Source organism: Budorcas taxicolor, chromosome 2 (genome assembly GCF_023091745.1).
Source record: "Budorcas taxicolor isolate Tak-1 chromosome 2, Takin1.1, whole genome shotgun sequence".
NCBI lineage: Eukaryota > Metazoa > Chordata > Mammalia > Artiodactyla > Bovidae > Budorcas > Budorcas taxicolor.
This window is the reverse complement of record NC_068911.1, coordinates 88340617-88360001: the sequence shown is the minus strand read 5'-3', so window position 1 is coordinate 88360001 and position 19385 is coordinate 88340617. Positions and strand designations below refer to the sequence as shown.

General features: G+C 37.2%; 1 pseudogene; it reads left to right on the top strand.

Moving 5' to 3' along the window:
- The first annotated feature begins 1589 nt into the window (after positions 1-1589).
- LOC128043703 (enhancer of rudimentary homolog) lies at positions 1590-2009 on the top strand (annotated as a pseudogene).
- Positions 2010-19385: the final 17376 nt, after the last annotated feature.

Genomic DNA, 19385 nt, shown 5'->3' with positions numbered 1-19385 from the left:
GAATTCAGAGTCTTGAATTGCACAGTGTAACACTGATAATCCCCAGGATACAATCCAAATTTTCTTGACATTCAAAGTATCAAAGAAATGTAAGAGAAAAGATAATCAATAGAGTAGCCCAGATGACCCACAAGTCGGAAATTCCAAAGACTTTGAAGCAGCTATTGTACTATGCTCAGTGAGGTAAAGGAAGATGTTACTGGAATGAAAGGATAAGAAATATCAGCAGAGAAATAGAAACTATAAAAATAAATAGAATAGAAATTCTGGACTGAAGAATTCAACATGTGAGATAAAAATTTCATTGGGTCAACCTAAAGCAGAATGGAAATGACAGGGAAAGAATTAAAGAACTAGGAGACAAGAAAATGGAAATTGTTCAGTCTGAAGAACAGAAAGAAAAAAAGAGTTAAAAATATAAAGAACAGGAATAATATCAAATAATATAACATGTGTAATTCATAAATAAAAGTTGAAAAAAATTAAAGGGAGAAATAGACAAATCCATAATTATAGCTGGAGATTTTAACACAAAGAGATCTCTCAAACTGATAAGGCAATTGGAAAAAAAATCAGCAAAGACATACTGATTACGAACATTGTTAACCACCTTGACCTAATTGGGGATGTTGAATGTTTATATTTGAAAAGAAGAAAAGTTTTAAATCAATGACCTAAACTTTAGCCAAAGAAGCCAGAAGAGCAAATCTATGTAGAAAACTTAAAAGGCAGTGTGAGGCAGAAAATTTACTAGTTATTATCATTTATGAATTGGAATGCAAAAATTGTAAGACTATTAGCAAATCAAATCCAGGTAAAAAAGATAATGCTTCTTCACAAAACTGGGTTTAACTTCAGGAATACATGGTTTAATTTACCACTTTAACAGTTTAAAGGAGAAAAAAATCATATGGTTATCTTCATACATGCAGAAACTGTATTTGATAAAATATTTATTTGTGATCACACTCTAAGAAAACTAAAAACAGGACTTTCTAAATTTGATAAAGGATGTAAATAAAATAAAACATCAAAATTTTATTTGTGGAACAATGAAAGCTTACTCTTGATATCAGGCAAAGGCAAGGATATCCACAATAGCTATTTCATTCAGCAGTATACTGAGTGTCCTAGACAACACAGAAGAGTATAAAGAAAAGGAATAGAGGTGAAAAGGAAGAAACAAAAAGTCCATTTTGCAAGTAATATGATTGCTCCAGAATAATAGAACTCATAGTAATCTATGAATTACTAAAAATAATTTCAAAATATGGCACATGGCTGAATACATCAATATCAGTACATTGCATTTGTATAAACCATAAACAAATGGTTCAAAATGAATTCTTAAAAGTTCATTATATATATGTATACATCTTAGGTTTGGTATTATATATACACATATATATATAATGTTGCTCAGAGAAAGAATCACTGGTAGGATTATTTAAACACTAGTTTGTTGGTTTTTTTTTTTTAAATAATAGACAGGTTTTAATTTGTATTAAAACTAAATGAGGGCGTTGCGGGTAAGCTCGTGTGCGGCGTTGGCGGAGTCGGCATCGGCTGCAGCGGGAGACTTTGGCGCGATGTCTCACACCGTCTTGCTGGTACAGCCTACCAAGAGGCCAGAAGGCAGAACTTGGGCTGACTATGAATCTGTGAATGAGTGTATGGAAGGTGTTTGTAAAATGTATGGAGAACATCTGAAGAGAATGAATCCCAACAGCCCCTCTATCACATATGATATCAGTCAGTTTGATTTTATTGATGACCTGGCAGACCTCAGCTGCCTTGTTTACGGAGCTGATACCCAGACATACCAGCCTTAAAGCAAAGATTGGATTAAAGAGAAGATCTACGTGCTCCTTCGCCGACAGGCCCAACAGGCTGGGAAATAGTTGAGTTTGGAAGCATTAGGGGAACGAGGGTGGCTTGGAACACAGGTGTGTGCAGTGTGCTGTAGTGGAAGTTTTATATTATAGTTATCCTGTTTCCATTTTGGTATACCCTAGCCAGAATTGAATGTATTAGATAAAATGTGATGATCTTGTTCAATCTGAAAACCCCTTTGCCCCCCCCCCTTTTTTTTTACTTGAACATTTTTATGATGATTTAGATGAAAGTTGGTTTTTGTCAGTTAATGTTGGTTCCAGTCCCTCAAACTGTTCATACCTGCTTTATAACATCCACTGTACTAATCCTCCTTCAAATTAGGGTGGGGAGTGGAGGCGCAGTTTAGTTACGTCCTCAAGATAAAGTCTTGGTGAAAAACAAATAAATGTTCTTTAGTTATTAAAAAAACAAACAAACAAACAAATGACTGGGGCTTCCCGGGTGGCTCAGCAGCAAAGAATCCACCTGCAATACAGGAGACATTGGTTTGATCCCGGGGTCGGGAAGACCCCTGGAGAAGGAAATGGCAACCCACTCCAGTATTCTTGCCTGCAGAATCTCATGGACAGAGGAACCTGGTGGACTACAGTCCACGGGTCCCAAAAGAGTCAGACACTTAGCAGCTGTATAATAACAACAACAAAACAAGAGAACTAGTTAAATGTTAAAAGAGTTACTTATGTTGTGATCATTAATGTGCTCTTTGTTTCTGAATAAAAATATAAATAGAGTATATTTTGTAGAATTTTTTAAAAAAATCACAATAACAGCATCAAAAATATTAAGTACCTAGCAATAAATATTATAGTTATTAATAAAAATTTATAAGATAGGACTTCCCTGGTGGTCCAGTGGTTAAGAATCTGCCTGCCAATGCAGGGGATATGGGTTTGCTCCCTGGTCCAGGAAGATTCTACATGCAATGGAGCAACTAAGCTGGTATGCCACAACTCCTGAGCCCACGTGCCCCAGAGCCTGAGGGCTGCAACAAGAGAAACCATTGCAATGAGTAGCCCATGCACCATAGCTAGAGAACAGCCTCCGTTTGCCTCACTAGAGAAAGCCCACAAACAGCAACAGAGACCCAGCACAGCAAAAAATAAATAGTTCATAAAAAAATCTATAAGATAAATTTATAAACCTTATTAGAAAAAACCCTTAACTATTACAGAGAAGCTATGTTAATTAATAAAAGACTCATTATTGTAGTGATGTCTTTTCTCCTAAGACTGATCTGTAGATTTAGTAAAATTCCAATCAGTATTTCAAGGGTACTTTTTTTGTTGAATTTGAGCAAACTAATCCGAAACTTTAAATTGGAAGAGCAAAGATAGGTAATAACCAAAGCCCTCTTGAAGAAGATGAATAAAGTGGAGCATTTTAACCTACCAGCTATAAAATGATTTATAAAATTATAGTATTTAGAATGGTGTAGTATTTGCACAGCAACAGGCAAAAAGGCCAATGGGCAGAACTGAGAGCCCAAATATGGATATTTGATGCCTGATTTTATCAAAGTGGGAGGGAGATGAAATTACACCCCCTACCTCTCATCACACACACAAAAATGATGGTTTACAGACCTCATAAAAAAGCAGTACAATAAAAATTTTAGAAGACAATATTTGATAATATTTTATACCATTATAGTGGGAAGAGATTTCTTAAAACAGAGAAATATATAAAAGATAATGAACCAAGTACATTCAAATTTAGAACTTTTGTTCATCACAAGACACTACTAGGAGAGTGAAAAGACAGACCATAAACTGGGAGAAGATAATTTCAACACATATAACCAAAAAAGGATTAATTCAAAATGTTAAAAGAATTCTTGTGACTAGACAGGAGAAGCAAAAATGCTCCAGTAGAAAGATGACCCACAGAAAGAGCAAGAAATTTCACCAAGATGAATCTAAATCGGCTCATAAGTATGTGAAAAGATGTTAAAACATTTTTGTAATTGTGGACATTCAGAATAAAACCTGAATGTGAAACCATTTCACATACTAGATTGGAAAACACAAGTCACTAACCTAATTGATATTTTCTCCATATCCACTCCTTGTGATTCAACTGATTTTCATGAGAAATTCAACTTGGTCTTCTCTTCTCTTCCTAATGAATAAATGAAAGAAACTCATATCACTTAGTGCTGTGTTCCCTGTTTTTACTCTGTTCTTGATTGCTAAATGGAAAAACTGTTGGCAATATATCATGATAACTTTTTACTTTTAACCAAATTTCTGTGCTATCTTTATTTCTAGACTGATAGTATTTTCTTAACAGCTTTGTCAAGATAAACATTTAATTAGTTAGGTTTATTGCTTAATCGTGATTCTTTTATTATGTAATGAACTAATTAACTTCTTAAGCAGAACTTATGTGCCAAGATTTTACCTGAAATTTGTTCCCCATATAAGTTCGAAGTTTTACTTTTTCCATGGGACTGCTTTTTAAAAAATACAAAGATTTCCGGATAGAAAACTTCAGGTCACTGGCATCTTAATGTGAATTCATTTATCAGCAGTTCTCCTCCAAAACAAAGAGCACGAAATCTAAACTGGATGTGAGGTAAAGGAGGTGCAGGCCATGAACCCTGGTAGTGGTGGTGTTTAGCCGCTAAGTTGTGGCAAACTCTTTTTGACCCCATGGATTATAGATCTCAGGCTCCTCCGTCCATGGGATTTCCCAGGCAAGAATACTGGAGAGTGGGCTGCTGTTCCCTTCTCCAGGGGATCTTCCAGCCCAGGGGTTGAACCCATGTTCCTGCATTGGCAGGTGGATTCTTTACCACTGAGCCACCAGGGAAGCCTGAGCAACAAAAAGAGGGAAAGGGAATCTGAAAGTATGTGTGGCTACTACAGCAGAACACAAATTTCACAGTTTGCTCAGCCCTCCTTCTAAATCCTGGGCTTCCCCAGTGGCTCAGCAGTAAAGAATCTGCTTGCAGAGTAGATGTGAATTTGATCTGTGGGTCTGGAAGATCCCCTGCAGGAGGGCAAGGCAACCCACTCTAGTATTCTTACCTGGAGAATCCCAAGGACAGAGGAGCCTGGGGTAGGGTTAGAAAGAGTCAGAAACGACTGAAGTGACTTAGCACACATGCACTGTCAAATCCTAATTTCAGGTACCAATTTGTCTGTCCAAGTAATTGCCATGAAAATATTCTGTATGTAGTCAGTTAAAAGACATTTAAGTAGTAATTTTATTCAGAAAATAGAGGTGAGTTGCCAGGAAATAGGAATTTCCAGGCTTTTTTTTTTTTTTGCAAAATTCTTTATAATATTTTGTGTTTAATCATGCAGCACACCAGTGTTCTCAATGAGAATAATTCCTGGACTTCATTGTCGTTGTTGTTCAGTCACCAAGTCGTGTCTGACTCTTTGCAATCCCACGGACTGAAACCCTCCCTGTCCCTCACCATTTCCCAGAGTTTGCCCAAGTTCATGTCCATTGAATCGGTGATGTCATCCAACCATCTCATCCTCTGCCATCCTCTTCCCCTTTTGCCTTCAATCTTTCCCAGAATCAGGGTCTTTTCCAACTAGTCAGCTTATCGCATCAGGTGGCCAAAGTATTAGAGCTTCAGTTTCAGCATCAGTCCTTTCAATGATTATTCAGGGTTGATTTCCTTTAGGATTGACTGGCTTGATTGATCTACACAAAGGCATTCAAACAGTCAATGAAATAGTCATCCGTACATGACTATTGGAAAAGCCATAGCTTTAACTCTACGGACCGTTGCCAGCAAAGTGATGTCTTTACTTTTTTTTAATATGCTGTCTAGGTCTGTCATAGCCATGATAGCTCAGTTGGTAAAGAATCTGCCTGCAATGCAGGAGACCTGGGTTTGATCCCTTGGTTGGTAAGATCCCCTGGAGAAGGGACAGGCTACCCACTCCAGTATTCTAGCCTGGAGAATACCATGGACTACACAGCTGAGTGACTCACTTTCACCTTCCTTCCAAGAAGCAAATGTCTTGTCATTTCATGGCTGCAGTCACTGTCTGAAGCGCTTTTGGAGCCCAAGAAGAGAAAATCTGTCACTGCTTCCACTTTTCCCCCTTTCATTTGCCATGGAGTAATGGGACTGGATGCCATGATTTCAGTTTTTTTTAATGTTGAGTTTTAAGCCAGCTTAAATCTCCTCCTTCACCCTCATCAAGAGACTCTAGTTCCTCTTTGCTTTCTGCTGTTAGAGTGGTATCATCTGCATATCTGAGGTTGTTAATATTTTCCCCTGCAATCTTGATTCCAGCTTGTAACTCATCCAGCTTGGCATTTTGCATGATGTATTCTGCATATAAGTTAGATAAGCAAGGTGACAATATATAGCCTTGTCGCCTCCTTTCTTAATTTTGAACCAGTCAGTTGTTCCATGAAAGTTTCTAACTTGCCTCTTTACCTGAGTACAGGTTTCTCAGGAGACAGATAGGATGGTCTGGTATTCGCATCTCTTTATGAATTTTCCAGTTTGTTGTGATCTACACAAAGGGATTCAAACAGTCAATGAAACAGGAGTTGAGTTGACTGTTTTCCTGGAATTTCCTTGCTTCTCTCTGATCCAGTGAATGTTGGCAATGGCTTTTACATCTAGAAGTTCTTGATTCAGGTACTGCTGAAGCCTAACTTGAAGGATTTTGAGCATTACCTTGCTAGCATGGAGGGTGAGCACAATTGTCTGCTGGTCTGAACATTTTTTACCATTGCCCTTCTTCGGAATTGGGATGAAAATCCATATTTTCCAGTCCTATGGCCACTGCTGATTTTCCAGATTTGCTGACATATTGAGTACAGTGATCACAACAAACTGTAAAATTCTTAAAGAGATGGGAATACCAGACCGCCTGACCTGCCTCCTGAGAAATCTATGTCAAGAAGCAATAGTTAGAACTGGACATGGAACAACAGACTGGTTCCAAATAGGAAGAGAAATATGTCAAGGCTGTATATTGTCACCCTGCTTATTTAACTTATATGCAAAGTATATCATGAGAAATGCCAGGCTGGATGTAGCACAAGCTGGAATCAAAATTGCATGGAGAAATATCAATAACCTCAGATATGCAGATGGCACCACCCTTATGGCAGAAAGCAAAGAAGAACTAAAGAGCCTTTTGATGAAAGTGAAAGAGAAGAGTGAAATAGTTGTCTTAAAGCTCAACGTTCAGAAAACTAAGATCATGGCATCTGGTCTCATCACTTCATGGCAAATGGGCAAACAATGGAAACAGTGAGAGATTTTATTTTGGGGGGCTCCAAAATCACTGCAGATGGTGACTGCAGCCATGAAGTTAAAAGATGCATGCTCCTTGGAAGAAAAGCTATGACCAACCTAGCTGCTGCTGCTGCTGCTAAGTTGCTTCAGTCGTGTCTGACTCTCTGCAGCCCACCAGGCTCCCCCGTCCCTGGGATTCTCCAGGCAAGAACACTGGAGTGGGTTGCCATTTCCTTCTCCAGTGCATGAAAGTGAAAAGTCAAAGTGAAGTTGCTCAGTCGTGTCCGACTCTTCATGACCCGATGGATTGCAGCCTACCAGGCTCCTCCGCCCGTGGGATTTTCTAGGCAAGAGTACTGGAGTCGGGTGCCATTGCCTTCTTCGACCAACCTAGAGAGCATATTAAAAAGCAGAGACATTACTTTACCAACAAAGGTCCATCTAGTCAAAGCTATGGTTATGTATGGATGTGAGGGTTGGATTATAAAGAAAGCTGAGTGCCGAAGAATTGATGCTTTTGAACTGTGGTATTGGAGAAGACTCTTGAGAGTCCCTTGAACAGCAAGGAGATCCAACCAGTTCATCCTAAAGGAAATCAATCCTGAATATTCACTGGAAGGACTGATGCTGAAACTGAAACTCCAATACTTTGGCCACCTGATGCAAAGAACTAACTCATTTGAAAAGACCCTGATGCTGGGATAGATTGAAGGTGGGAGGAGAAGGGGATGACAGAGGATGAGATGGTTGGATGGCATCACCAATACGATGGACATGAGTTTGAGTAGGCTCTGCAAGTTGATGATAGACAGGGAAGCCTGGTGTGCTGCAGTCCTTGGGGTAGCAAAGAGTCAGACACAACTGAGCGACTGAACTGACTGACTGACTACATATAGCACTTATCACTATCATCTTTTAGTATTTTAAAGCGCTTAGCTGGAACTCCATCACTTCCACTAGTTTTATTGGTATTAATGCTTCTTAAGGCCCACTTGACTTCATACTTCAGAATGTCTGGCTCGAGATGAGTGACCATACCATCGTGATTATCCAGGTCGTTAAGACCATTTTTGTACAGTTCTTCTGTGTATTCTTGCCACCTCTTCTTAATCTCTTCTGCCTCTGTTAAGTCTTACTGTTTCTGTCCTGTATCATGCCCATCCTTGCATGAAATGTTCCTTTGATATCTCCAATTTTCTTGAAGAGATCTCTAGTCTTTTCCATTCCTTTGTTTTCCTCTTTGCATTGTCATTGAAGAAGCCCTTCTTATCTCTCTTTGCTTCATTAGCCAAAAATTATCCAAATTCTATTCTATGGAAAAACCTCTTCCTGATATAAAGCACTCTGTATTAAGCAGTAAACAATTTTGGCACTAGATAATGATTTTAGGGGCACATACACATGATACACTAAGGACCTTAAATTTTTTTTTTGGTTCAGATCCCTTGAAAGAGATTGCTCCTCATAGATCAAGAAATCTTGTTATAGACTCCAAGTTCCTCAAGCTCCTAAAGAAAGCTGCTTTTTTCATATCTACTTAGGTCCTCTAAATGATAGGTAAATTGATTTTCATTTTACAAATTTATTTTTAAATAGCAAACCTACATCACACAGTTGGATGTGAAAACTCACACCAAGATCTTATAAAAAGACTTCCTAAAACTCCATGTTAATTTTATAACATACATCAATGAATCAAAGTTAAAATGCTATCATTTTCAAAGCAGCACTCACATTTATTTTTATATTGCTTTCAAAAAAAATACAAGGCTTATGATTTGACCTATCCATAGCAAGTCATAATACTGAAAAAAATAAGCTTCAGTATTTTATGCTAGTTTTTTAGCTATGTTGGAAAAGCGTCTAAATGCATTACCAAGAAGATGTCTCTTAGTGTTCACACCTATGACAATCTGGTTTTGACCATAGTTATGAGAGAGACATCATGTTTCCAAACTTCTGAGAATATCTTGTTTTCTAGCTTAAGAGTCATGTGATATACATTGAGCTAAACTAACTGTAAATAAGCATCAAAAATCACTGACCTAAAAAAAAAAAGAAAACCACTGACCTGTTTTCCGTTGCTAAGTTTATGGGCAATACAGCAATTTTTACTGATATTTGTGTATTTCCTTTCCTTAAGTGCAATCTCAGGAAAGTGCAGATTCTCCTCACCTTGGTTTTCTAGGTTTTTGCCTTATTTAGACTAATTTTCAGTACATTACCATTGTCACTTTCTGAACAAAAGTGGTGACCTGACCTTTCCACATTGAACATCTAAAATTTTTGGTAGCAATTTTATTAAGATACAGTCACATACAGTTCACCAGCTTAAAGTGAAGTATATAATTCAGTGGTTTTTCATATATCACAGATATACACAATCATTATCAGAATCAGTTTTAGAATATTTTCACTGCCCAAAAAAGAAACCTTGTCCTCTTTAGCTATTAGCCCTCAGTCTTCCCACCCCACACCCTTACCCTAGGCAACCACTAATCCTCTTTTTGCCTCTATAGATTTGACAATACTGGATATTTCATATAAATGAAATCATATATAGTCCTTTACAACTGGCTTCTTTTACTTAGCATAAGGAAAGGACTGACTTTTTTCAGTTAGTATTCTTTTTATGGCCAAGTAATATTCTTTATGTTCCATTGTATAGATATACCACATTTTGTTTATCTATTCATTATTTAATGGATATTTGGGTCATTTCCACCTTTTGGCTATTGTAAACAATACTGCTATAAATATTCACATTTTTCTGTGGATATATGTTTTCATTTTTCTTGGTGGTATATTCAGAAGTGGAATTGCTCCATGTTTAAATTTTGTGGAATTATCAGATTATTTTCCAAAGTAATCACACTATTTTCTTTTCCCATCAGTGGTTTATAAGGGTTCTGATTTCTCCATATCCTTATGAACATTTTCCATTAGCTATCTCTTTGATTACAGCCTTTCAACTAGGTGTCAATTGGTATCTTATTGTTTCGATTTTCATTTCCTTGGTGATTAATGATGTTAAGCATCCTTTTGTATGCTTATTGGCCTTTTGTATATCTTCTTTGGAGACATATCTATTCAGATCTTTTGCCCATTTTTAAAGTTTGTTATTTATCTTTTATTATTGAGGGTTAGGTATACTTTATATACTCTAGATACAAGTCTTTACCCAGTATATGAATTACTAATATTTTCCTCTCATTTTATGAATTGTTTTTTCACTTTCTTGATTGTATCATTTAACATACAAATGTTTTTTAATTTTGGTGAAGTTCAATTCGGATATTTTGTTATTGTTGCTTGTGCTTTTGATGTCATATCTAAAACAACAGTGGTAAATCCAAGGTCATGAAGACTTAATTTTATTTTTTCTAATATTTTATTATTTTAGCGTGTACATTTGGTCTTTAATCAATTTTGAGTTAATTTACTCAAATTTAAGTGAATTTGAGGGAAGGGTTCAAATAATTCTTTTGGATATGGCTATCCAGTTATCTAGCACCATTTCCTGAAAAGACTCTTCTTTCTCACCTGAATTGTTTTGACACACTTGCAGGAAATAAGTATAAATGTCAGGGTTTATTTTTGGATTCTCAATTCTGTTCCAATGATCTATATATTGGTCTTTAGGTCAGCGCCATACTGTTGATTACTGTTCCTTTTAATAAGTTTTGAAATGAGAAGTGAGTCTTCATTTTTATTTTTTAGTATTGCTTTTGTTATTCTGGGTCTCTTGAGTTTCCATATAAACTTAAGGATCAGCTTGTTAATTTCTACAGAGAAAGCACTTTTGGATTCTGAGAGTAATTGTATTAAATCTGTGGGTCAATTAGGAAATTGTTGCTATCATAACAATATTAATTTTCTCATCCATGAACATGACTTGTCTTTTCATTTTTCCAAATCTTTAATTTCTTTCAAATATATTTGAGTATATTTCAGAATTCTTTTTTCACTTCTTGTGTTAAATCATTCCTCAGTATTTTATTTTTGATGCTATTGTAAATGAATTGTTTTTAAAATTTCTTTTTCCAGAACTTCCTGAGTGGCAGTAATTAAGAATCTGCCTTGCAATGCAGGGGATATGGGTTCTATCCCTGGTCAGGGAACTATGATCCCACATGCTACAGAGCAACCAAGCCTCCCTTGTGATTTGGGGATTTTCTTTGCTGGTATATTTTTGTTCCTCTAGTTTCATGTATATGTTGTAGGTTTTTGATTTGTGGTTACCATGGGGTTCATATATGTTGACCAATAATTATTCTACTCGTTTTAAATTAAATCATTTAAGTTCAAACACATTCTAAATAATCTATATATTTTACTCCCCTCCCTGACTTTTGGTGTTTTTGATGTTCTGTTTCATGTCATCATGTTTATCTCTTAACTGTCATAGTTGACTTTTATAAGTTTTATCTTTTAATCTTTCTACTCTTTTATTTAAGTGGTTGATCCATAGCCTTTACTATATATTTGCCTGTACTAGCGGTATTTTTCCTTCTCTATAAATTCTTACCTCTGTTGTAGCTTTTCTTTTCCACTTAAAACCCTTTAACCATTTCTCTTAGTGTTGGTTTAGTGTTGATGAATTTTAGTTTTCACCTGTCCAAAAAAGTTCTTCATTTCTCCTTCAAATCCAAATGATAATCTTGCTGGTTAGGATTTCCTAGATGGTAGCTTTTTCCCTTTCAGCACTTTAAATATACCATGTCACTCTGTTCTGGCTTTCAGAGCTTCTGCAGAAAAATCAGTTGATAGCTTTATGGGGGAATTCCTTGTATGTGCCTTCTGTTTTCTCCTGATGTTTACCATTCTCTCTTTAACTTCTGCCATTTTAATTATGATATGTCTTGGTGTATGCCTCTTTGGATTCATCTTGTTTGGAACTGTGTATGCTTTCTGTACCTGAATATCTGTTTTCTTCAGATTTGGAAAGTTTTCAGCTATATAGTCATCAAGTAATTTTTAGTCACTTTCTCTTCCCCTTCCCCTTTTGGGACCCCTATAATGTGAGTGTTAATATGCTTGATTATTCCAGAGGTCCCTTAAATGCTTCTCTTTTTAAAAATTTTTGTTTCTGCTATTCTGATTGGGTGATTTCTATTATTCTATCTTCAGATCACTTTTGTGTTCTGTATCAGCTAGTCTTACTTAATTCATTTTAGTGTTTTTCACTTCAGTTATTATATTCTTCAGCTCTATTTGTTTTTTAGTTTTCTATTCCTAGTTTAAATTATTGCTGTGTTCATCTATTCTTTTCCCTAGTTCAGTTAACCCTTTTATTATGAATATTTTAAACTCTTTATTTGATAATTGCTTATCTCTGTTTCCTTAGTTGTTTTTTCAGGAGTTTTCTCTTGTCCTTTCAATTAAAGCAAATCCATCTGTCTTCTCATTTTGCTTGATTCCCTCTGTCCCCATGAAACTGGGTGAAACAGTTGCCTGTCTAGGTTTTGAAGGGTTGTCCTTGTGTGGGAACTTCCCTGTGCAGTCTGTGTGTGTCTGGTTACTTGGTGGGAGAGTTAGATTTGAAGTGAGCACTGGCCATGTCTTCCCCTCGTGTGATGGCAGCTCTCACCTTGGTGGAAGGTGATGCTGGAGATGAAGGGGTTAGAGCCAGAGCCAGGTGTGAGCTAGGCCTTCTCCTATGTTAAGTGACTGTCACTGCCCTGTTAAAGTAGTGTCATGTCCCAAGGTGCTAAAGCAGAAACCCTGAGGTTCAGGTCCAAGCTGATTTTTTTCCCTCTAACTGTGTGCTCTCCCATCCCCCAGCAACGGTAACTTCATCTCAACAGAAGCAACACTGGAGCAAAAAGGGCCAGAGTGGGCACTCAGTGTGGGCCAGGGCATGCATTGCCTGTCCCAGCACACCAGCCATAGCTTGAGGTTGCTCTGCATTTGTCACCTCTGCAAACACCAGTTTGCCTGGTCCTGTTTGGATGCCATGCCCAGTTTGAGCCAACTCTGTTGCCCCACCTGCATACTTCCTTAGCAACAGCAGCCTTTTCCCTAATGCAGAGCTGCTCCAGAGCTACAGGGGCCGGAGCAGGTGCTATAGTGGGCTAGGAGGCTTGCTGGAGCGGTCATCAGCAGAAGTCTCAGGCTATTTCAATCTGCTTCCTCTTCCTTGTTCTTGCGAGTAAGCAAGCATGTATGCACCGTTTATAAGTAGAGCCTGGGTTTCTTACAGCACTCCAATTAAACCCACCAGGTTTCAAACCAGTTAAGAGGACTCGTTACCAATGTCAAACCCTAGGCTGAGATGTTCACTTCCCAGGGATCATCTCTGTACCTGTGTAATCCTCCTTCTCTTTATGTCTCCTTCGTCCATATCTGCCTGACTCTATGTGGATCTTTCCTACAGCCTTGGTTGTATAGTCTTTCTATCAGATTCCAGTTTGTTTTCAGTGAGAATTGTTTCATATAGAAGTATTTTTGATGTGTTCATGGGGAAAGGTGAACTCAGCATTCTGTTTCTTCACTATCTTGATCAACTCCCCTCTATAAATGTTTTCAAGGACAGTGTGTAGTACACAATAAAAAAATAACCAGCTACCCAAGGAAATATGACAACATAATTGAGAACCAGCAGAAACAACAGAGAACAGAAACAAGCCCTAGAGTCCATGAGATTTATCAAAAATATACTTTAAAAAAGAAGGTAAAAGATAACATTACAAGTTTTTGGAGATATAAAACAAAAAATACTTGAAAATGTTACCAAATAGAATCCTAGAAATGAAACATGAATAGCAGGAATTAAAACTCAGATTTAAACACATTAGAACAAAAGAAACTATTAAGAATAAAGCACAAAGAGTCAAAAGGATGGAAATTGTAGGTGAAGGGGTAAGAATCATAAGGGTTGATTTGTGAAGGAAAAAACAATATATAATTGAATCCCAGAAGTAAAGAGACTAAGAAAGGACATATTGGAAGAGGTAATAGCTGAGAATTGTCCAAAAACTGGTGAAAGATAAGTTTAAAATTCAAAACTTCTTACAAACTCTATAAACAGGATAAACCAAAAGAAATGCACAGCCAAGTCCAGAAAAAAATATGAAAACAAAAGATAAAGAGGAAAAAAAAAAAAATTAGCCAGGGACATGGAGAAAGCAGACAAAGGAAGACAGATTGCTTTCAAAGGAGCAAAAACCAGACTGAGAGCCAGCAACTAACTTTTAAACAGAAACAGAAAAGACAATGGAATAATAAGTTCAAGGCACTGAAAGAAAACAACCAAACCAGAAATTCGTGTGCAGTGAAAGCATGCTCCCATAACTAGGGTAAATAAAGACATTTTTGGACAAATAAAATCTGAAAGAATTGGTCACAAGCACACCTACACTAAACGGAACATTGTAGGGTAGCAATCCCCAATCTTTTGGGCACCAGGGATGGGCTTTGCAGAAGACAATTTTTCCACAAATGGTACGGGGAATAGTTTCGGGATTATTCAAGTGCATTACATTTATTGTGTACTTTATTTCTATTATTATTTCATTGGGATATATAATGAAATAAATATACAACTCACCATAATGCAGAATCAGTGGGAGCCCTGAGCTTCTTTACAGGCAACAAGCTGACCCCATCTGGGGGTGATGGGAGACAGTGACGCTGTAGTGTGTTGCTTACGTCCAGTCTACTCCATAAATTCATTTGGTTGCTGTCAGCGCAGAAAACCTTGCTTCACAAAGATAGGCTGTTGGAAATGGAAATGGACTTTTCAGTGCTTTTGTGGCTATCTCAGGATATTCTGCCTTGACTTTAATCCAGAACGTATGGAGATTTGAAGTTGTCTTAAACATACTTTTAAGGCCACCATCATTTGGGATCTCAAGCAGTTGATCCCCTTCTAGCAAGGATAAAGTTGATTCACCTGGCTTTTTCACATATGGGTTGCAGATCCATTCCTTCTGAGTTTGGGAATCTTTTGTGGTTGGGAAGTAGTGCCCAGGCTCTTTTGAAAGTTGTGATAGATGAGTTGTGATACATCTGATAGATGTATCAGCTGAGAGAAAGAAGGCCCTGGCTCAGTCTCTTTTAAAATCTCTGCTAATGTTTGAAACATATAAAAAAAAATCCCAACGTTCACTCATCACCCCCATAATTCTAGTTTGACTTTGATTGCAGCCACTTTATCTGCTGACTTGAACACAGTGGTTGTTCTCCCCTGAAGTGACAGATTGAGTTCATTGAACAGGTTGAATATGTCACACAAGTAAGCAAGCTTTTTGACCTATTCTGTGTCACTGAAATGTGCTGCCAGTGGTGAATGTTTTTCTAAAATAAATCTCTGGGGTGGCTCTCATATCTTTAAAACTGTGGCCAGTGGTCTACCTTTAGAAAGCCACCTCACTTCTGTGTATAAGAGATGTGTGCTCTGCGTCCATCTCCTCACAGAGCTGTGTGCACAGACATTAGTTAAGGCCATGTACTTTAACGTGGTCAATAATTTTAATCACATCCTGAGCAATGTTAAGTTCAGGTGACATTTTTCGACTAGCCAGCATTTCTCTATGAATGACAGTGTATAGACTCACATTCAGAAGTGACCTCTTTGACCCAAGTAGAGAAACCAGAAAGTTAACCAGTCATGGCAGCCTTTATGTCCCTGCATATACCAACACAAAGTGACCAATTCCATTTTCCTAATATGTAATCATTCAAAGATTTGAATAGTGTTGGTCGTCAACATAAGTGAACAAAATATATTCTCCTGCACATCCTCCTGAAAAATATATCACGCAAAAACAAGCATTGGTGCCTTCTTATCGACATCAGTAGACTCATCAACCTGATTACATGCCATGGTGACTCATTAATCCTCTCTGACAGTTGTGCCTCAATATCCTCTGCTATTTCATCAATTTATCTAGTTATGATGCTAAGTAAAAGAGCAACACGTGCCACCTTTTGAACTGCAGCCTCTCCTCAAAGTTCATGATAAAAGTCCTTAGCAGCAGGCAGAATCAACTCTTCAGGTAAGAAAGGGCTTAGTTTTAGCAATGCGGTTAACCACTAAAAATGATGCTCTTGGTGCAGACACTTTTGATGAAGTGGTGGCCTTCAATAATTGCTTCTGTTCTTTTCTTACACTTTTTTTATGTTGAACAACTCCAAAGGCTTGTCTTTTAATGCAGGATGCTTGATCTCCATGTGGCAAAGGAGTTTTGAAGGTTTCATGGCTTCACTGGGTAGCTGGTCACCATGTATTATACAAAGCAGGCTTGGAGAATGTGAATCACCTGTACAGTGAACCCTGTTGTAATTTAAGTAGGACTCTCGATACTTTCTTTTAACTGCAGATTTCTTTTTGTTAGCAGTCTTAGAGTCTTCTGCTTAGAGTCTCATCATCAGGCCTTTCTCTGTTTTCAAAGAAGCTCTTCAGTGACACTTGTTTTTTGCTCATTTGGGCTAGGATTAGCTTGTGGGCTTACTAAAACTGTGACTGAGACAAGTGCACAGTGCAGGAAGGAGGCTCAGACAGAAGTGATAAGTAAAATAATGGGCAGGTCACGCATAGACTGAAATAAGTGTTGGGTTCTAACTTAAAGCCTGCCACTAGGTGTACAATTATTCTGTTGTACTATAGCTGTACAATTGAATCACATCAACTCACTTTCCACTATAAAACCTGCAATGAGGTGCAGCTTAATTGTCATTTGCCACTCACTGATAGGGTTTTGAAATGAGTCAGCAAGCAGTTGATTTATTATGGTCCCTGTGCAGTCAAACTTCTCTGCTAATGATAATCTGAATTTGCAGCCACTCCCCAGCGCTAGCATCACTACCTTAGCTCCACCCCAGATCATCATGCATTAGTTTCTCATAAGAAGCACGTAACTTAGATCCCTCACATGTTTGGTTCCCAGAAGGGTTTGTACTCCTATGACTCTAATGCCCCTGCTGATCGGACAGAAGGCGGTTATGTGAGCAATGGAGAGCAGCTATAAATACAGAAGCTTTGCTCTCTCGCCCAGCACTCATCCATGCTGTTCCTAACAGGCCATGGACTGCTGCCATGGTTTAGAAGTTGGGGGCTCCTGGTATAGGAAATTCTTTGGGTAGAAAAAAAAATGATCCCAATTGAAGATGTAGATTGTGGTGAAAGAAATGAGATTTAAACATTTGGGCAAATATAAATGAGTATTTACTATATAAACAGTCATAATAAAAACTTCTGGTCTTTATAAAATGCAGAAAAATATATGACAAAAGTATATTAGGTGAGATAAAGTGTTCTATGATTCTAGCTTTTTCTGGGAATAGGATTAAAGTAGCAACAACCTCAGATATGCAGATGACATCACCCTAATGGCAGAAAATGAAGAGGAACTAAAGAGCCTCTTGAAGGTGAAAGAGAAGAATGAAAAAGCTGGCTTAAAACTCAAAATTCAAAAAACACAGATGGCATCCAGTCCCATCACTTCATGGCAAATAGATGGGGAAACAGTGGAAACAGTGACAGGCTTTATTTTATTGGGCTCCAAAATCACCGTGGACAGTGACTACAGCCATGAAATTAAAAGACCTTTGCTCCTTGGAAGAAAATCAGTGACAAACCTAGACAGCATATTAAAAAGCAGAGACATTACTTTGGCTACAAGGGTCTGTACAGTCAAAGCTACTGTTTTTCTAGTAGTCATGTATGGATGTGAAAGCTAGACAATAAAAAAGGCTGAGCACTGAAGAACTGATGCCTTCAAACTGTGGTGTTGGAGAAGACTCTGAGAGTCCCTTGAACAGCAAGGAAATCAAAGTAATCAATCTTAAAGGAAATCAGTCCTGAATATTCACTGAAAGAACTGATGCGGAAGCTGAAGCTCCAATAGGTTGGGTACCTGATGTGAAAAGCTGACTCATTGGGAAAGACCCTGATGCTGAGAAAGATTGAAGGCAGGAAGAGAATGGGACAACAGAGGACGAGATGGTTGGATGGCATCACTGATTCAATGGACGTGACTTTGAGCAAACTCTGGGAAATGGTGAAAGGCAGGGAAGCCTGGCATGCTGCAGTCCATGGGGTTGCAAAGAGTCGGACATGACTGAGTGACAGAACAATAACAACAACAAATTGAAAATTTGGGTAAACAAGATAAATTTTAATGAAATATATACTTCAGAAGACATGTCCCCATTTTGGGTAATTAAAATTTGAATAACTGGCATTTATTTAGAGTTCTTTCACTTATGGTTATTTTACCTTTTTATTACAATTTTTAAGAAGCCAATGGTTTCTCTAGAGATTTGCTTAAAAACATTAAATTTTGTGTTTAATTCTTAACAAAAATAAAATGGAATTAAACATGTGCAAAATAACTGAATGTCAAGTAACCAGTTATACAGCCAGCTCATTTACACTGAATTAGTAATTTGCTCAGTCTGCAATTTATGTTAATTAAGTTAAGATTATCTTTTGTTATATACATTTACATGATGACATAAATGTCTCATTCTCTTCTCTGTAAATGTTATTATTATCTTAAATTTCAGCTCCTTCCCACTATTAGCCTCTTAGAGTAATTCCATATAAGATTGTCATTTTTATCATACTTTTGCCGGCACTGTCATTGAGAGAATATTTAGCTTGAAAGTTAAATAAGTACTAAAAAACACATACTTTGGAGACAGTGTTGGCAAACTATGGCACATGGGTCCAAACTGCCTTGCTTCTGTTTTTTATGTATCTTGCAGCTAAGAATGGTTTCTGCAGTTTTAAATGATTGGAGAAAAAAGTCAAAGACCAATGTCTTATAGCTTGTGAAAATTATATGAAATTCAACTATCAGTGTCCATAAATAAAGCTTTATTAAAGCATAGCTGTACTTATCTCTTTACATATTATCTGTGGCTGCTTTGAGTGCCTGCAAATTCAAAAATATTTTATTACCTGGTCCTTTTCAGAAGAAATTTGCCAACCCCTGTTTTAGAATATGGGAAAATTTGAAAGTTTTCAGAGATTCTTGAGTTAGTATATCTAATTGAAATGAGAACTTTATGTTTTGACTTTGGGCTTTGGTTTGTAATGTTGACTTAATAAAGTTATGTAGAGATTATTTAAAAAATCATAGTATTCTCTTGGCTTCAACAAGTTTTGCAGAAAATGATATGACAAGCTGCATGATAAATTTATTTTTTAAATATAAAAAGGCTCTTGTGCTTTATAAACTTTTATATCTTTTTTATTATGCTTTTATAACATCTTTTAAATAAAGTCTTAATACCAAATATTTATGAAATATGTCAGATA